Raw genomic sequence first — 19,721 nt, 5'->3', positions numbered from 1 at the left:
ATCTCTGGAGAATGACTGTTAGGGTTTAGATATTATATTGCTGTCTTTTTTTCTTATGTTAAATATCTGTTTACAAACATTTTAATATTTATCAAATTACTTTTTTCAAGAGACATTTCTTAAAAATAGAAGTCTTCCATGGCCGGGCGTGGTGGCTCATGCCTGTAATCCCAGCACTTTGGGAGGCCTAGGCGGGCGGATCACGAGGTCAGGAGATCAAGACCATCCTGGCTAACATGGTGAAACCCCATCTCTACTAAAAATACAAAAAATTAGCTGGGCGTGGTGGCGAGTGCCTGTAATCCCAGCTACTTGGGAGGCTGAGGCAGGAGAATGGCGTGAACCCAGGAGGTGCAGCTTGCAGAGAGCCGAGATCGCACCACTGCACTACAGACTGGGAGACAGAGCAAGACTCCATTTCAAAAAAAAAAGGGAAATCTTCCCCTTCCTATGTTTTTTAATATACAGTGCTAAATTCATTGCTAGAATGTTTGCACATTTTTTTTACCTCCCTGACCAGTAGTGAGACTTTGTTTCCTATGTTGACCAGAATATTGGTATAGATTTAAAAAGAATGATTTGCCCAAGCTGATGGACCAAAATAGTAGTATATCTTTTTTTTTTTTTTTTTTTTTTTTTGAGATGGAGTCTTGCTCTGTCGCCCAGGCTGGAGTGCAGTGGCCGCAATCTTCGATCTTGGCTCACTGCAATCTCTGCCTCCTGGGTTCACACCATTCTCCTGCCTCAGCCTCCAGAGTAGCTGGGACTACAGGTGCCCGCCACCACGCCCGGCTAATTTTTTGTATTTTTAGTAGAGACGGGGTTTCACTGTGTTAGCCAGGCTGGTCTCGATCTCCTGACCTTGTGATCCACCCACCTTGGCCTCCCAAAGTGCTGGGATTACAGGCGTGAGCCACCACGTCCAGCCAGTAGTATACCATTTTAACGTATACTGTTTTAATTACTAGGGATGTGAACATTTTTGTAGTGCTCTTGTCACTTGAAGTATTGTTTTGTGAATTTATGTTTTTTGCATACTTTCATGTGGTCATATTTGATATGCAATCCCTCATTTACTTTCATTAATGTTTTAACCAGTATATCTAGTCAGATGTCATTAAAACCACCAACAGAAGGGTTAATATATAAGAATATTGAAATATAAATATTGTAAAAGAGAAGTAAAAATGATGTAAATGACTACTGAGAACTCTCAAAAGAACCAACTGAAAACCTATTAGTCATGGTCTAAGTCAGCTCAGTACGTGGCCAATTATAAAATAAATGCATGAAAGTCAATGCTGTCCTAGCAAATACATCCAGCAGATAAAAGGTTTCTCTTAGCAAACATAAGCAGTAGATAAACTACTACATTTGAAATAACAAATATTTAAACACTTGGCTCCTACACATTCGTTATTTATTTCCATTAGAAGAAAACAATCAGCTTCTACTATTCGACTAAAGACAGAAAAAAAAGTTTTAAAAATAAAAAGACAGCCTGGACAACATAGCAAGAGCCCATCTTTAAAAAGGAAGAAAGGAAAGCGTAGCTAGGCATGGTTAGCTCACACCAGTAGTCCCAGGTACTGGAGAGGCTGAAGTGGAAGGATTACAATTGGTTGAGACCAGGATTCAAAGGCACAGTGACCTAAGGTGGCGCCACTGCACTCCAGCCCAGCCTGGGCAACAGAGCAAGACACTGTCTTAGAAAAAAAATTATATATATGGAACCCATTTCCCAATGAGAGAACTCAAAATTGATTTGTGGGGCACTACCATCATAAAATTAAAGAGGAAACATTTTACACATTTTAAAAAATATAGCATAAATTTGGAAAAATGAAAAATGGAGTAGATCTAGAAAATGTTTGAAAAAGATCAACAAACAGAATAGATGAGAGCTAGGGGATGAGATTACCCCTACAAAATACTAAAATGGTGTACAACTAATTCAGTCAACAAATGTGTATTGGATCCCCTTGTGCCAGACTCTGTTCTGGACAATTGTAATGTATCAGTGAACAACACAAAGAGCCCTGCCCTCATGGAACTTATAGTCTAGTGATAGACAAAATAAAATGCTAATTACAGTAGAATGGACACACAAAGGGAGCAGAGCAGAACATGCAGAAACAGAAGTAGAGAGAGACTGGGGCTTGTGGCAGTCCATAACCAGCTCTTTCCTCCTTACTAAGTGTCCCTCCTGCCCTCCTGAGGATCTAAGCTCATTCCAATTCCCAACCGTGCATCACCAACAGATCAAAAACAAACAAACAGAAAAACAGTAACAACAGTGATGACAAGAAAACCCTATAATCTACTATAGATTACTGTGGATTTGTTAGCTGGATTTATGGATTACCTGTAAACTGAACGTAGTTATAACTGCATTCTTGCCCCAGCAACCTGGTTAATTGGGAATTAGCTAAATGCTACAAAAGAGGTTATTTTGCAATAATTAAGGATGCTTATTCAGTCTTCAATTTTGGTCTAATATTGTGAAGGCTTACTTTAAATTGTGTTATTCAAATATTGCAAATAAGAAAACATTTGTGTTCACTTTATACCATTCCCTACCTGTCTGTTGCCCGTAAAATTCAGCTTTATGAAGAAGAAAACCCACCAGTCTTTTTTGGGAGGTCTGTTAATAATGGACCACTAGATCTTTTCAGACTCCCACAGCATATCATTAAAAATCAATGTTCCATCAATTACAGATGGCGATTTTTATGAGCTTCGCTGCAATTTAACTCTGCAGGTGTTTAAGATTTAAAATGAAAGTCATAAGGCACATCTTCACCTGAAATTAAGCCATTTTATCACAATATGTCATCCAAAACTAATTCTTCAAAAACAAGAAGACTTAAAACATTCAGGACTATCAAATGTCTACCTTTCAAACAATTTGATTCTTTTCAATGATATAAATGATTCTAGGCATAATGCTAGCTAAATATTAATGGACAAGGCTGAATCAACTAAAAGTTAAAAATAATATTCTTTCTCATTTTACCTATCATGTGATTCTGAATTCAGGAACTCCATCTTCTACAATTAAACTTATGCTAAGCACAGCAAATACATATTTTTGTTTTCAGATTGATGAATTAGGGTTTGCAAAACAGGCTAGATTACATGAGGGCAATGTTCTTTGCAAAACGCTGATTGCACATTTATTATGTTTGTTGATGAATTTTAATTTTACATCCCACATTAGATGTACAACAAGAAATGGAAAACTCCATTTAATTTACTTACTGAGCACTGATGGTATTATCTTATATTCTTTTAAATTCCAAAATAAATGGCAAACCAATATTTATAGGGTAACTACTGTGTTCCAGGTATAGCATTAGGGGCTTACACACACATTATGGATTCTTTCCCTTTATAAATATGACTATGAGATTCATCCATGTTGCCACATGTAGCTGTGTAGCGTTCTAATGTATTAAAAATACTACAGTAATTTGTCCAGTCTACTTTGATAACAATCAACACTGTTTCTAACTTGGGGCTCTTATAACAATGTTGCTATGAATATTCTATCCACTTCTCTTGGCACTTACCTGTGCAGTTAGCAGTGAAACTGGAAGGTAGGGTATGGACATACTTAGTTTTAGTAAATAATGACAGTTTTCAAAATAACTATTAACTACACTCTGATCATCAGCACATGTAAGTTTTTATTGTCATTTTAAAAGGTTTGAGTAGTAAAAGGTAACAAATATATTTTCAACTTCCATATCTTTACATTGAATATAGATTTTATGACATACCCAAAGTCACAGGTGGCTATGGCTGAAAAATAAATAAATAAATAAATGACAGCTTATCCGTCAGAAACACCTGAATGTACATTTACATTATGATATGCTTCGGCTCTGTGTCCCCACCCAAATCTCACCTTGAATCGTAATCCCCATAATTATGTCAAGGGTGAGACCAGGTGGAGGTAATTGAATTAGGGGCGTGGTTTCCCCCATACTGTTCTCGTGATAATGAGTGAGGCTCATGAGATCTGATGGTTTATAAGTGTCTGGCATTTCTCCTACTTGCTCTCATTCTGTCTCCTGCTGCCCAGTGGAAGAGGTGGCTTCCGCCATGATTGTAAGTTTCCTGGGACCTCCCCAGTCAAGTGGAACTGTGAGTCAATTAAACCTTTTTTCTTTATAAATTACCCAGTCTCGGGTATTTCTTCATAGAAACGTGAGAACAGACTATAATACACACTATTTCTTGCTTTGTGTTCTGTGCACATGTCTAATATGCTCTGCATACTACACTTTACACTGGCTTCATAAAGGTCTCATCAGTTTCCCTGCTTCTCCTTGTTCAATGAAGTTTAATTTCACAAAGTAAAGACAAACCATCACTTAACTCTCAGCACATCACCTGCAGGCCACATTCTGCATTCCAGCAACTACCTCAGAGCCAGGCAGCAGAGTGGTGGTCTATACAAGTATCACACATGGTGTTAAAGAACCCAGGCTGCGGGGGGCTCAGATCTCTTGTCCAGTTGGTTTTCCTCTCTTCCATGTCTATGGACCTTGACTGGAACCTGGGTAACCACACAGTAAGACTAGGAACAAGACAGGGTGGAGAGATGCATAGGGCCAGAGGTGAATCTATCTCCATTCTTGAGAAAACACTCATACCACTTTTGGTACACATAGGTAGCTCCATCTTTATACAGGCAGGACAGCATGTTAGAGAGATATTAGCACTATCTTTCTTACCCTTCTTTCTTCACTCCTTCTCCAGCACATCTGTACTTGAAAAGCCAGCACTGAATAACTGCATTATTTAGAACTATTTTGTTGAAAATAATAGAAAACACAACCTACACAGAAAAGGCCCACACCCTAAGGGGGTTTGAGCTCACTTAACGGCTTAAGTCTCACCCCACCAGTGCATTTCTTCATGTTTTGTTCAAGGCTGCCGCTCTTTTTCCCTGTGGTGCTCTTGGTTCTGCCTCTAGTTGTCACCATGGTGCCAGGGTTCGCTTCCTTCACAGGAACTAAATGGATTCTGTTATTCTAGGCTTCCCACCTGCCCACCACAGTATACAGAAGGAGAGAGAGCAGCTGTATCTTAGATTCCCAGCAAAAGTCCTGTCATCTAAGATCTTTGGGCCATGCCTAAACCATAACATGGGGATTGTCAAGGACTGATTGGCTTCACTAGACCTGATCACTTTGGTGTGATTAGGATATTACTGACTGAGAGGAATCATGGTCTCCCCAAAAGATGGGATTGGGGCTAAACCCTCCCAAACAGCATGGTGCTCATAAATGAGTGCACAGATGTTGAAGAGAAAACCATGGTGTCTACCACAGTGATCCTGATTGTTCCTTGTAGATTGAATAGTCAATATTAAATGTCAGGCATGTATGTGTATTCTCTGGGGGAAATGGTCTAAAGATTTCATCACATTATTATAGAAGTTTATGAATTTAAAATAGTTAATAATTACTGCTTTATGACTTGATGAAAAACAGTAACAACATCTCATAAATTAAGCTAACATTCAAATATCTTTACGATGACTGAATCGTTTATTTTCATCAAGCGTCATCTTTTTCTATATAAAGGAATGATATACTGTGATTCTGAGGCAGGTCCAGAGGAGAGGTTAATCTAACCCTGCTATGCATCTTTCATGGTACCCTCAAATTGCTTCCCATCAACATGCATCTCATCAATATAAAGGGTGACTCCTATAAGAATGGCAGAACAAGGGGGAGCCAATCTACCTTCCCTGTCTCCTGAGATGAGCAGAAAAGCTTTCACAGGAAAAACTATTCTCCTGTGCCTGACATGTCTCACATGGACTGATCTGGAAAGAAGAGAACAGAGTGTAAGCAGGGTGCCTGTTCCTACAGAAGAACCACAACCAGATGTTCCCTACTGGGCTCAGCCAGATTAAAAGCTAGTTAGTGCAGCCCAATAGTATCTTCTATTGCTAAGCACATACTACTGCCCAATGCTGCAACTGCTCTGCGTAACAACTTCCCTTGCAGTCCTGGGGAATTTTGATCCTGGATTAGTGAAGAATTTAAGCAAATTTCAGGGCTATTTCTCATCTCCGACTGAAACTTTGTGAAATGTAGGCAACAGGAAGTCAGTCCAGAGCTGGTGGAAGAGTTCAGTCTGCACAGGCAAGGTGAGAAACGGGCCCAGAAGTCATCTCAATGCTTCATTATTGTGCATAGATCATTCATTAATCTGCATTAAAAACTCTCTCTTCTAAAACAATTTAGAGAATACACCTAAGTGACTAAAACGGTCCAGTCCTCATCAATGTCTCCCTGACAAATGTTTCAGGAAGTAATGACAATACATATGTCAGGGAAATTTATCATGGCAATCACATTCTTTTTTAAAAAATTCATTCTTTAGCAGTTTGAGATGATATTTATTAATTTTCTCCAAACAGAAAGTTACAAGGAGACACCAGGTTGTGAGCCATCCCATGAGAAAACATTCTTATTGAAGGCCCACATGTTTGTGTCATAATCCAAATGGAAACTTAGAGGACCAGAAGGTAGAATTAATCAACATAAAACACACGTTCTGGCCATTGTAACATTTCCTTCTGGACTAACTCCCCATCCAGATCCATTCTTCTTACTAGCAGCCCACAGTGAAATGACTCCTCATTTTTCAACCCCCATATGCTCAGGGTTATTTATCCCTATTTTCCCCATGGCCAATCCTCTTGCCAATCACAATACTTATCCCATCATTGTGTGTGTTAGAGCTTTGCCCAAGTATGTTCTTCAGATCCCAAAGTCCAAGGATGTTCATAGGTGTACAATAAATACTTGGTTAATAAATAAATAACAAATAAGAGTTGTGAATTGTGTTTGTGTACCTGGCACCAACTTTATGCTGCTTTCATAAAGTTGATATCAAGAGGCTATTTAAAAACAAAAAAAAAGTACTCGTAGCTAAATAATTCTGGGAACCATTCGATTTGTTTTTTAAAAAGTTCAGTAGTGAAGCCTTTCTTAAACTATTTACAGGCATTGTACTTTATATACTACTGATTTCAAGAAGATTGAATAACCATGGAATCATTTCTCTATTTGACGGAGTTGTATCATGAAAATACTCTACAGGAACACAATTCGAGCAATGCTGCTTTCTTGGTTTGCAAGACGCTATTCTCTTTTTTTGATTCTCTGCTTACTTCTCTGAACATTCATTCTGTTTCCATAAACACACCTTCTTTTGCTTGCTATTTCTTTAAATTATAACGAATTTTATGCTTGTCTTCTTATATATATTCTTCACTGTACTCCTCTAAGCACGTGTTTGTTTGTTTGTTTTTTTTAACTCTTTAGCTTCAAATAAGTTTAGACATTACCCCAACTGGCATTGGGGTAAACAAATTAATTACACTTGTAAAAATGTTACAAATATGGGAGATAATTTTTACATATCCTTCATGTATCTTCTCTACCATTGATATCTTGTACAATCACAGCACAGTTATCAAAGTCAAGAAATTAATGTTGCTCCAACAGTATTAATTAAAGAATATATTTGAATTTTCCCAGCTGTTTCACTAATGTTCTTTTTCTCTTCTGGAACCCAAGCCCAGGGCCTACATTATATTTAGCAAGCACGTCCTCTTCATCTCCTCTGACCTCTGATAGTTCCTTAGTCTTCCATGACCTAGATACTTTTGAAGAGTCCTGGTCAGTTATTTTGCAGAACGTCCCTCAGTTTGGGGTTGTCTGATGTTATCTCCTGACTAGATTTATTTATGTGGTTTTGGCCAGAATAACATAGAATCCATGTGCATCGTATCAGGAGGTATAAGATGTGGATGTGTCTTAGTACTGATGATTTTTACCTTGATCACTCGGTTAAGGTGGTATCTGTCAGCTTTCTCCTCTGGAAAGTTATTATCTTTCCCTAAGTAATTAATAAATATCCTGGGGGAGATCTTTTAGAATGTGCATCTCTTATTTCTCCTTGAACTGTTGCTCACCAATTTTAGCATTCAGTGGTGGATCCTGCTTGCAACAATATAATTGAGTGTTCTAATTTTTTGGTGTGTTTCTGTTTTGCCTGTTCTTACTGATTATCTGACACCACAATACTTCATGCTTATCTTGAATTTTCTCTGCCCCAGTTCTGAACTCCACCACGTCCCCAAGTTACCCTAGTTCCTTCTATTGGAAAATGATATTTAAAATATAAGATCTGACCTTTGTCTCTAGTTTCATTCTTTCCAGAATATTATATAAATGAAATAATAGAGTTCATAGCTTTTTGATTCTGGCTTTTTTCACTTAGCACATTTTTTCTGAGATTCATCCATTTTGCTTCATCCATTTGTTTCAGAAATTCATTTTCTTTTTGTAGCGGAGTAGTGTTCCATTGCATGAAAGTAACGATCTGTTCATCCATTCACCTGTAGGTGAAGCCTTCAGTTGTTTCATTTGGAATAACTATCAATAAAGCTGCTGTAAACAATTGCATACAGGCCTCGTGTGGGCACAGTCTGTAGTTCTCTTGAGTAAATACTTAGGAATAGAATTACTGGGTTGATGGTAAAGGAATGTCTAACTTTACAAGAAACTGATTAACTGTTTTCCAAAGTAGCTGCCTCATTTCACATTTCCACCAGCAGTGTATGAGACTTCCAATTGCTCCCCGTACTAGCCCTCACTTGGTTTTGGAAGTGAGGGGAAGGGATAGATAACAAAAGGGCACAAGGGTATATTTTGAAGGGATGAAACTATTCTTTATCTTGATTGTCATGGTGGTTATGGAATTGTATACATGGTTGAATATCATAAAACTGTGCACTAAAACGGGTGTATTTTACTATATACAAATTATACCTCAATAAACCTGAACTCATTCCCTACAAAATACAAGTTCTGAGTAAGAGCTACATTCATTGTTGTGTGGTGTCATTGCTTCTAAGCGCTCTCCAGGGACAGAACTCAAAAATATGTGTATGCATAACAACTATACACACACATTTATATTTATTTTTGTACACATATCTCTGCATATGTATGTATATATTTGTAATGCCCACATGTTTTTTAAAACATGAGTTCACACTGATACCGCCAACCTCCCTCCAACACCCCAGGGTTTATTCTAGCCTTCCCTCTTTATATGTTGATTCTTTCCCTTACAGTGAAAAACTCAGTTCTCATTATCTACAATACACTTACTAATGTATTCAACCCTAAATATATACATATAAAGTAGCTTCTGAATTGCTAACATATAACCTTATTAGAAATAAATTTACTAGAGTTTAACATTTAGCTCTATTCTTTTTGCCTTTGGGCTTATAGTATCAAGTCAAAGTAATGCTTTTAAAGTAACTGGTTTGTTCCTGCCCCATATGTTGTGTGGTTGTCATCTATAATAGAGTTAGTCTCATGTGTTACAATTTGTATTCCATTTGAGTTCCCCAAATATCTTGTGTGTGCCCTTTAAGTTACATAGATTAAAACTCACCCTTGAGTTGTACAATTTAGTAGATTTTGACAAATGGATACAATCATGTATTAACTACCAAGATTTTAATACAGAATGATTTCATCACCCCAGAAATTCCTTTGAGGTACCCTTTTGCAATCAGCCCCTCCCACCTAATTCTACCTCTGGCAGCTACTGATTTGATCTCTATCTCTGTAAGTATGCCTATTACAGAATGTCTTATAAATAGCATTATTTGATATTAGTCCCTTGAGTTTTGGCTTTTTTGGTGTAGCAAAATGCATTTAAGGTTTATTCACATTGTTGCATAAATCAATACTTCCTTCTTTTTATCAGTGAGTAGTACTCAATTGTACGGATATATCACGCTTATTTATCAGTTTACCAGTTGAAAGTTACCTAAGTAGTTTCCAGCTTTTGATGCTTACAAATGAACCTGCTGTAAATGTTCCTGTACAAGTTTTCATGTGAGCACACCTTTTCATTTCTGTTGAGTAAATACCCAGGGACGAGATGCCTCGACCACGTGGGAGATATATGTTTAGCATTATCAGAAGCTTCTCACTTTGCTGTGGGAGAGGAAACATTTTGTATTACCACAAGTAAAGAAATCCAGTTGCTCTGTGACCTTGCTCGAACTTTGTGTGGTCAGCTTGCTGTTTTGTTGCTGCTCTTTGGCTATTCTAATAATACTCATAGAGCGGTATTTCATTGTGGTTTGAATGGTTGCATTTCCACAATGACTAACGATATTGAGAACCTTCACGTGTTTGTTTTTCATCCACACATCTGTGGTTAAGTTTCTGTTTAGATCTGTTTCCTCATTGTTGACTGCGTTGGTCATTTTCTTACTGTTAAGATTTAAGAGCTCATTACATGTCTAGATACAAGTCCTTTGTCGGAACTGTTATTTGCAAATACTCTCTACCAGGCTATGGCTGTCTTTGCATTCTTTCAACTGTGTCTTTCAAAGAACAGCAGTTTTAAAATTGTAACAAAACCCAGTTTACTGATTCTTTTATGAATGTTGCTTTTGATGTTGTATCTAAGTCTCAATGTCACAAATATTTTTCACAGTTTTAAAATAAATTTTCATACATTAAATTTATGCTTGAGTCTACAGTTTTTAATTAATATTTCTATGGGTGGGCATTTATTTCTTCATGTGCATGTCCCGTCTTCCAAGCACCATTTGTTGGAAAGACTGCCTTTCCTCTGTAAAATTACTTTGCATCTTTGCAACAAGTCAGTTGGCTCTATTTATGTGAGCCTATTTCTGGACTCTAACCTGTTTACTTGAACTGTATATGTGTCTGTATTAGTCTGTTCTCCTGCTGCTAACAAAGACATAGCCAGGACTGGGTTATTTATAAAGAATAGAGGCTTAATTGACTCCCAGTTCAGCATGGCTAGGGAGGTCTCAGGAAACTTACAATCATGGTGGAAGGGGAAGCAAACACATCCTTCTTCACGTGGCAGCAGCAAGGAAAAGTGCCGAGCAAAGGGGGAAAAGCCCCATATAAAACCATCACGCCTCATGAGGACTCACTATCACGAGAACAGCATGGAGGTGACCACCCCCATAATTCAGTTACTTCCCACCAGGTCCTTCCCACGACACTGGGGGATTATGGGAACTACAATTCAAGATAGATTTTGGTGTGGACACAGCCAAACTATATCACTATCCTTTGGCAATACCACACTATATTGATTGCTGTAGTTTTAAAATACATCTTGAAATCAAGTATGAGTATCCCCACTATGTTATTTCTGTTCCATTTTTGTGGGGGGACTATTTTAGTTTCTTGGCCTTTCCACATATTATAATGAACTTGTCAATATCTGTAAAAATCACTTTGAGATTTTGATTCAGATTGCATTAAACAAACATATAATTTTGGGGATAACTGACATCTTACCAATGTTAGATCTCCCAAACAAAGAAAACAGTATATTCCCCCCAATGATTTAGCTTTTTAAAAATTTCTTTAATCAGTTTTATACATTTCAGCATACAGATCAATATTTTTTAGATTTAGTTCCAAGTGTTTCATTTTTATGCTATTTTGAATAGTAATTTTAAAATTTGAATTAAAATATGCACTGCTAGAACACAGAAAAACAATTAATTTTTGTGTTTTGACCTTGAATCTTGTGACCTTGCTAAACTCACTAATTAGTTCTAGAACATGTTTTGTGGATTTTCGGGGTTTTGCCATGTAGAAAGTCATTTTGTCTGCAAATAGAGGCAGTTTTATTTCTTACATTCAAATTTTGAGGCCTTTCTTTCTTTTCCTGACTTTTCTACTGGCCTGTGGTAATAAGTAAATAAAATACTATTTATAAATAAAAAAATAAAATACTATTAATAAAAAATTTTCTTAACTAGGACTTCTAGTATGATGCTAAATAGGAGTGGAACTTTTGGATTAAGCACTCAGTTTTCCTCATTAAGAATCATGATAGCTGTAACTTGCTTGTAGAAACCCTTCATCAAGTTAAATAAGTGCCACTCAAAAGTTCCACTCTATTCCTACCATACTGAGAATTGTTTATCATGAGTGGATACTATCATTTATTTTCAAATTCAATTTTTGTGTCTATTGCAATAATCATATAGTTTTCTTGTTTGCTCTACTAATGTGAATCACACTGATTGATTTCCAAATATTGAACAAGCCTTGCATGCTTGGAACAAACGTGACTTGGTTGTGATGTGTTACTCTTTTTATATATTGCTGGATTGTATTTGCTAGTATTTTATTTAGAATATGTGTGTGTTTGTTCACAAGGGATGTTGGTTTTTAGTTCCCTTTTAATCTTTTAACTGTTTCTGGTATTATATTAGTGCTGGCCTCATCAATTGAGTTGAGAAGTGCTGTCTTCTCTGCTTTTTAGAATATGTTGAATAACATTTTATTACCTTTTTTCTGAGACAGGGTCTTGCTCTGTTACCCAGGCTGGAGTGCAGTGGTGCAATCATAGCCCACTGCAGCCTTGAACTCCTGGACTCAAGAGATTATCCTGGGCTCAGGGATCCCAAGTAGTTAGGACTGCAGGTGCATATCACCACGTCCAGTTAACTTAAACATTTTTCATAGAAACGAGGTCTCGTTCTGTTGCCCAGGCTGGTTTTGAACTCCTGGCCTCAAGTGATCCTCCCACCTCAGCCTCCCAAAGAGTCAGGATTATAGGCATGAGTCATCACACCCGGCCCCTATTTATTCCTTAACTACCAATAGGATTCCAAGTAAAACCCTCTGTTTCTGAAGTTTCCTTTTTGGAAGAATATTAACTATTACTTCAGCTTATTTAATTGATAACCTTAGGTCACACCTGGCAAGCTTCCAAATTACCCACCTGGGGATGGTCTTACGATTCACGGTTTACCTTTTGTCCTTGAATAAGGAATCCTCAAATTTTATTGTCAGTTCCTCACTCTATTGACATACCCATTAACGTGTAAACAACGGACGCTGACAAAGACACTTCTGATTTGTTTTAGAATCATGAAGTTTTACTGATAGTCTTGCACACAGACATTTTAGCCTGCATGTTGCAATCTCTAGACAATGATTGTAACCTCTGCATTGTACCTTCCAGTGAAAACGACAACTCTGATATGAGGAGTCCCCTTTCCTTCTCCCAAACTTTCTCATAAAAGCCTTTGGACTTGTAACAGACATTGAAACATACCCACTTTGCTGATGTGTCTTCCCCAGTCAATTCTCATATTTGGCTTCCAGTAAGTCTTTATTGTTTCTGCCTAAACAGCCTTAATTTCAGTCAACACAATTGGTACAAACATATTCTGCTTGCCTATTTCTTGAGTTATATTTGGCTGCTATGCTTTTTATAAGCTTATGGGCATAGAACTGTTCATTTAATTTCTCTTTTATATTTTAAATTTGTGTCTTTTATTTTCTCTTGGTCAGTTCAGTTACAGGTTGATCAATTTTATTGATCTTTAAAAATTACCAGCTTTTGGTTTAATTGATTTTCTCTATTGATTTTTTAAAAATTTTTTAATTTTTTGTTTTTGTTGCCATCTTTATTATTTCTTTCCTTCTGCTTGCCTTGGGTAAAACCTGCTTTTCTTCTTGTTTCTTAAGAGGGAAGCTTAGATAATTGATTTAAGATCTTTCTTCTTTTCCAACATAAGAATTTAGTTGTATAAATTTTCTTCTAAGCATGGCTTTGTTCATCACACAAATTCTGATGTAGTTTATTTACTCTTTGATGTAGTTCAAATTGTTTTTAAATTCCTTGAAACTTTCTTTTTGACAGACAGGTTATTTAGAAACATGTTTAATTTCCAACTATTTAGGAATTTTCCAGATACCTATTGGATATTAATTTCTAATTTAAATCTCTAGCAATTTGAGATCACATTTCATCTGCTTTCTGTTCTTTCAAATTTGGTGAGGTTAATTTATGGCCCAGAATATAGTCTATCTTGGTGAATAATCCAGATGTTCTTACATACTAATTTATAAATGTCATTAGGTAAATTGAGTTAACAGTAGTCTTTCCAAATTCTTACTAATACTATGCTTACTGTAAAAATATATATATGTAAACACACACACACAAGAAAAGAGTTTCAGTCTGCAACCACAATTGAGGATTTGTCTTTTTAAAACAATTTTTGGCTTCCTATGGGTTTTTTTTATTTTTGGTTTTGTGTGTTCTGTTGTTAGGTGCATGCATACACAGTATTGTTACACCTCCTTGGATAAATTCCTCCTTTATCAAAACACAATACCCCTATTTGCTTCTGATAATTTTTCTTGTTTCTTTTATATTAAATCATATAAAAGTATTTTATTTTATATGATATTATCATATATCATATTATCATATAATATATAAAAGTCTTTTTTTTTTTTTTTTTTTTGAGACAGAGTCTCGCTCTGTCACCCAGGCTGGACTGCAGTGGCCGGATCTCAGCTCACTGCAAGCTCCGCCTCCCGGGTTCACGCCATTCTCCGGCCTCAGCCTCCCGAGTAGCTGGGACTACAGGCGCCCGCCGCCTCGCCCGGCTAGTTTTTTGTATTTCTTAATAGAGACGGGGTTTCACTGTGTTAGCCAGGATGGTCTCGATCTCCTGACCTCGTGATCCGCCCGTCTCGGCCTCCCAAAGTGCTGGGATTACAGGCTTGAGCCACCGCGCCCGGCCCTATAAAAGTCTTTTATGTAATATTAATATAAAAGAAACAAGAAAAATTATCAGAGGCAAAAGTCTTTATATGAGAGGCAAAAGTCTTTTATATGACTCCAGCTTCTGTGTGTTAATGATTTCATTCTTTTTCTTTTAACCTATCTAAATCTTTATATTTAAGTTGGATTTCTTGAAAAGAGCTTATAGTTTTTTTTTTCTTTTTTAATGCAATATGACTATCTTTGTATTTTAATTTGTATGTATAAACCATTCACACTTAATATTACGGTTGATCTCTTTGGATTAAAATCTACCATCCTCCTAGTTTTCTAGTTTCTTTTCTAGTTGTTCCATTTCTTTTTGTTTCTTTTTTCTTCTTTTTCTGATTTGTGCTTCTTGTTTTCATTGTTTCATTTTATCTCTTTTATCAACTTATTACTTACGCCCATGTTTACACATTAGTGGTTGCTCTAAGGTTTACAATATGCATTATTAATTAATCAACATCTAAATATAAATAACATTATACTCCGGGCGGGGCGTGGTGCCTCACACCTGTAATCCCAGCACTTTGGAAGGCCAAGGCAGGCAGATCACCTGAGGCCGGGAGTTCAAAACCTGACTGGCCAACATGGTGAAACCCTATCTCTACTAAAAATACAAAAATTAGCCGTGCATGATGGTGGGTGCCTGTAATCCCAGCTATTCAGGAGGCTGAGGCAGGAGAATTGTTTCAGCCCAGGAAGTGGAGGTTGCAGTGAGCCAAGATTGTGCCACTGGACTCCAGCCTGGGCAACAGAGCAAGACTCTGTGTCAAAAAAAGAAAAAAATATATACTTCCTGTGAAGTGTAAGGATCACAATAATGTATGCTGTGAAGGAGGAACTGGGAACGTACTGTTACAAGAGCCCTACACCATAGATACCTTTTAACCATGCTATAAATATACTATAGATCTAGGATTTTTGCTTTAAAAAATCAGTTATCTTTTGGAGCAATTAGGTATAAAAAACTAATTTTATTTTCTTTTGTTTATTTCTTTTTAAATATTCTTTGTTTCATTGTGTAGATATAACTTTCTTTCTGGTACCATATTTCTTCTGCCTGAAGGAATTCTTTTGATGTTTTTTCTCTTAAAATTTCTTGCTATGTAGGTCTATTGGCAATACATTTTCTCACTTTTTGTCTAATGAAGTCTTTATTTCTCCTTCATTTTTGAAAGACATTTTCCCTCTATATAAAATTCTGTGTTGACCCTTTTCTTTCTAGCCTTTCAGAAAGATCACTTCAGCAGGGCCAGGCATGGTGGCTCATGCCTATAACCCCAACACTTTGGTAGGCCGAGGCAGGTGGATCACTTGAGCTCAGGAGTTCGAGACCAGCCTGGCCAATACGGTGAAACCTTGTCTCTACTAAAAATACGAAAATTAGTCAGGTGTGGTGGCACATGCCTGTAATATCAGCTACTTGGGAACTTGGGAGGCTGAGGCAGGAGAATCACTTGAACCCGGGAGGCAGAGTTGGCAGTGAAGCGAGATCGTGCCATTGCACTCCAGCCTGGGAGGCGGAGTGCAACTCCATCTCAAAAAAAAAAAAAAAAAGAAAAAAGAAATTTCATTTCACGTCATTGTCTTCTGTCTTTCATGACTTCTGACAGAAAGTCTGCTATAATTCTTAGCTTTGTTCTCCTCTTGTGTCTTTCTTTTCCCTGTGGGTGGTTTTGGGACCTTCTCATATTTTGTTCTTCAGCATTTGAACATGACACGTGTGTGTTTGTGTCTATGTACACAAATGCACTTATATTGGTATTTACTTATAGAGTATTCTTGAACTTCTCAGTTCCATGGTGTGCTGTTTCTAATTGATTTTGGACCTATTAATTCTAATTAATTTTTAGCCAATATTTCTTCAAACATCTCGTCTCCTCATATCTCTCTCATAATTTTGGGGTTTCAATGATGCCTATATTAAACCATTTTATGTTGTACCACAACTCATGGATGCTCTGTTCTTTTTATTTTTGCTTTAGTTATATCTGGGTCACTTTGTAAAAATTCTATTAATCCATCTTTATATTTATTAATGGTTTTTAATCTACTGATGAGCATGTCAAAACTATATTTCATCCACATTTTACATTTATTTTTAGTTTCCGCATTTCCATTGATTCCTGTCTTGAGTTGCTGCAATAGCCTATCTGGTCTTACATGCTGCTCACCTTTTCTATTCATGCCTTAAACATACTCATAGTTATTTTAAATTATCTGTAGACAGGTCTGTGTCTTAGTGGTTCTTCTGATTGCTTTGTCTCTTGTCTTTCCATATTCCTCATCCTTATTTGTTGATAGCTGGACATCTCCTATAGAATAGTAGAGAGTGAGGTAAATAGTTTTGTGCTTGGAAATGGGCTTTTTTCCCTTCTCCTTGGCCTTTCTTGTGGAAGTTTGTTTTAATCTAGTTAGGTCTTGGGCTGGGTTTGGGATTCGTTGTTGTTGATTTACATTGAGCGTACCACAGGCCTCAGATTTATTAATACCACGGGTTTAGGATATTCCTCTTGGTTCTTTGCTCTTCTTTGTTCTCGGCTTCAGCCAGGGACTATGTTCTTTGGTCTTGGGAGTGTGGCTTTGATGAGTGCCCCTTCTCCTCTGACTCCTGTGGTTCTGAGTCTAGAATATATTACTCTTGATTATCCGGGATAGGTGAGTTTTCTCGTTTTCATACACCAGTTGCAATGGGTATTCATCTGGGCCTGAGGGAGACAGCTTTTGTTGTCTTTCCCATGGCAGATTAAGACTTTTTATTCCTTCATGGACATGGGGCAGTAGAGTCCAGGCTGAATCCAGCATCTCCACTGCAGAGGCTGGTTCTCCCCTGGCTCAGGCAGCACCTTTGAGAAAGTTTTCTCTGCACTCTTCCCAGCCTTTCCTGTGAATGCCTGGATTCACAAAGAAGTCTTCCAGAGAATACGAACCCTGCCTTTCCCGCATAGAAGCAGCCCCCAGGGACTCCATTGTGCCTCACTAACCCACACTTGACCTCTACCAGTTCACCTGTTATTCCAGCTGAGTTCTTCCTCTTGATGTCTGACTTGATCTGAATCAAGTAAGCAGGTGTGTTCACACCCTGTTTCAGCCTGTAGTCTTTTATCTCTCCTTAGATTTGGATTACTTGGTTGTGCTGCAATCTCTTCTCTCTAGTGGATTCAAAAAAAGTGAGGAGCTCACACTTCTGGCTTTTTTTTTTTTTTTTTTCCTGTTTTAAAGTTGGGTGTAACACTCCAGCTCTTCCTGAGCAGAAACTGGAAAGTAACTTCACAGTTTAAGTTAATGCTTGTCAGTCGATGATTCCCCAGTCTAAATCTCCTAGAATTACCTCTTTCCAGAGCTGGAGACATTCATAGCCAGTTCCCTACTGCGTGTCTCTACGTGGTCCTATCACAGGGATGATTATATTTTCCTCCAAACTATTCCTTTCTCATTCTTCCCTATGTTAGTAAATAGCACCATTATGTGTCCCAATTACGCTAGAATATTGAGTAACTTCCACTGGAAACACTACTGTTTAACATAGCACTGGAGGTCCTGACCAAGATTGTGTGAGGTGACAGATAAATTAATTAGCTTGATTGCTATTATTTCACAATGTATACATATATCAAAATATCACCTTGTATACCTTAAATATACACAATATAAAGAACATAAGAAAAAATAAACAGGAACAACAAGGTATGGAAAGTAAGATATAACTGTTATCATTTGTGGATACCATGATCACATGTACAAAATCAGCACAAACTCATAACTGGAGCTAATGAGAAAACTTTGAGATCAATGGGTACAAGATCAATCTATGAAAATCAATCAGAGCCATAAGTTCTAGGAAGACAATTCTACTGTATGGTACCATTCTAATAATGAAGAAGAACTTTATTTACTGACCAAATTGCTAAATGGACGTTTTGACTAATTTACTTCCTTTTCACTATTTACTATGCAGTTTGGTGTTAGAATTAACCTACTAGATTCAGAGAATTTGGATGTTAAGCCCAGCTCTGAATTCGTTGTTGTTAAAATGGTCTTTGTTAAAATTAAGAGCCTTTATCCATCAAAAATGACCATGAAGACACTGAAAAAGTAGTCATAGGTGGTAAATACACTGCAATATGTATATCTGACAAACAACTCTTCTCAAAATATATTTAAAAATCATTTTTTTCAAAAGACAGAAAACTGAACTAAAAATAAAGTGAACAAAAGACTTGAAGACAATATACATGGCCAATAAGCATAAGAATAAGTGTTTAGTATTCACTAGTCATCAAGAAAACACAGCTCAAAATCATGCCGAGATACCTCCACAACCTCACTTGAAGCCCCGCATCCAGAAGGGTGATAACATCAAGTGTTGAAGCCCTCATATAAACCAGCACAACCGCATTGAAAAACTCTTGGGTAGTATAATACTAAAGCTGATCTTATGCCTACATCTGAACGAAGAGACATACAAAGGAACCTCGTGATCTTAGGCAAGTTACTTAACATCTCTGAGTTCTCCTTACAAATGCTCTTCCTGAGATTACTGAGACGGTTAAGTGAGATAAAATATTGTATGCGTCTGGCATATAGTACTTTCTCCTTTAATCCATGGATAAACCTTTTCCCTTTTCTTCCCTAATTACCATCAAGAACTTCTTTTTCTTTTCCCAGGTTGCTGTACTTAACAAAAGAAAATTAAAAATTCCCTTTCCACAATAAATACACATTATTTATTTATTTATTTATTTATTTTGTTTTGTTTTGTGTTTTTTTTTTAAATTATTTTTTATTATTATACTTTAAGTTCTAGGGTACATGTGCATAACGTGCAGGTTTGTTACATATGTATACTTGTGCCATGTTGCTGTGCTGCACCCATCAACTCGTCAGCACCCATCAACTCGTCATTTACATCAGGTATAACTCCCAATGCAATCCCTCCCCATAATAGGCCCCGGTGTGTGATGTTCCTCTTCCCGAGTCCAAGTGCTGAACATTATTTATTTTTAAACTCTATCTTCATATTGCCTAGA

General features: G+C 37.1%; 1 protein-coding gene across 4 annotated transcripts in view; it reads right to left on the bottom strand.

The window, feature by feature from the left end:
• The window catches only part of DPP6 (dipeptidyl peptidase like 6), a 1,162,044-nt gene that overhangs the window by 1,122,558 nt on the left and 19,765 nt on the right, over positions 1-19,721 (bottom strand). The gene's annotated exons all lie outside the window — the stretch shown is intronic.

The sequence above is a fragment of the Theropithecus gelada genome, chromosome 3 (assembly GCF_003255815.1).
Source record: "Theropithecus gelada isolate Dixy chromosome 3, Tgel_1.0, whole genome shotgun sequence".
Classification (NCBI taxonomy): domain Eukaryota; kingdom Metazoa; phylum Chordata; class Mammalia; order Primates; family Cercopithecidae; genus Theropithecus; species Theropithecus gelada.
This window is presented reverse-complemented; position numbering and strand designations above follow the sequence as displayed.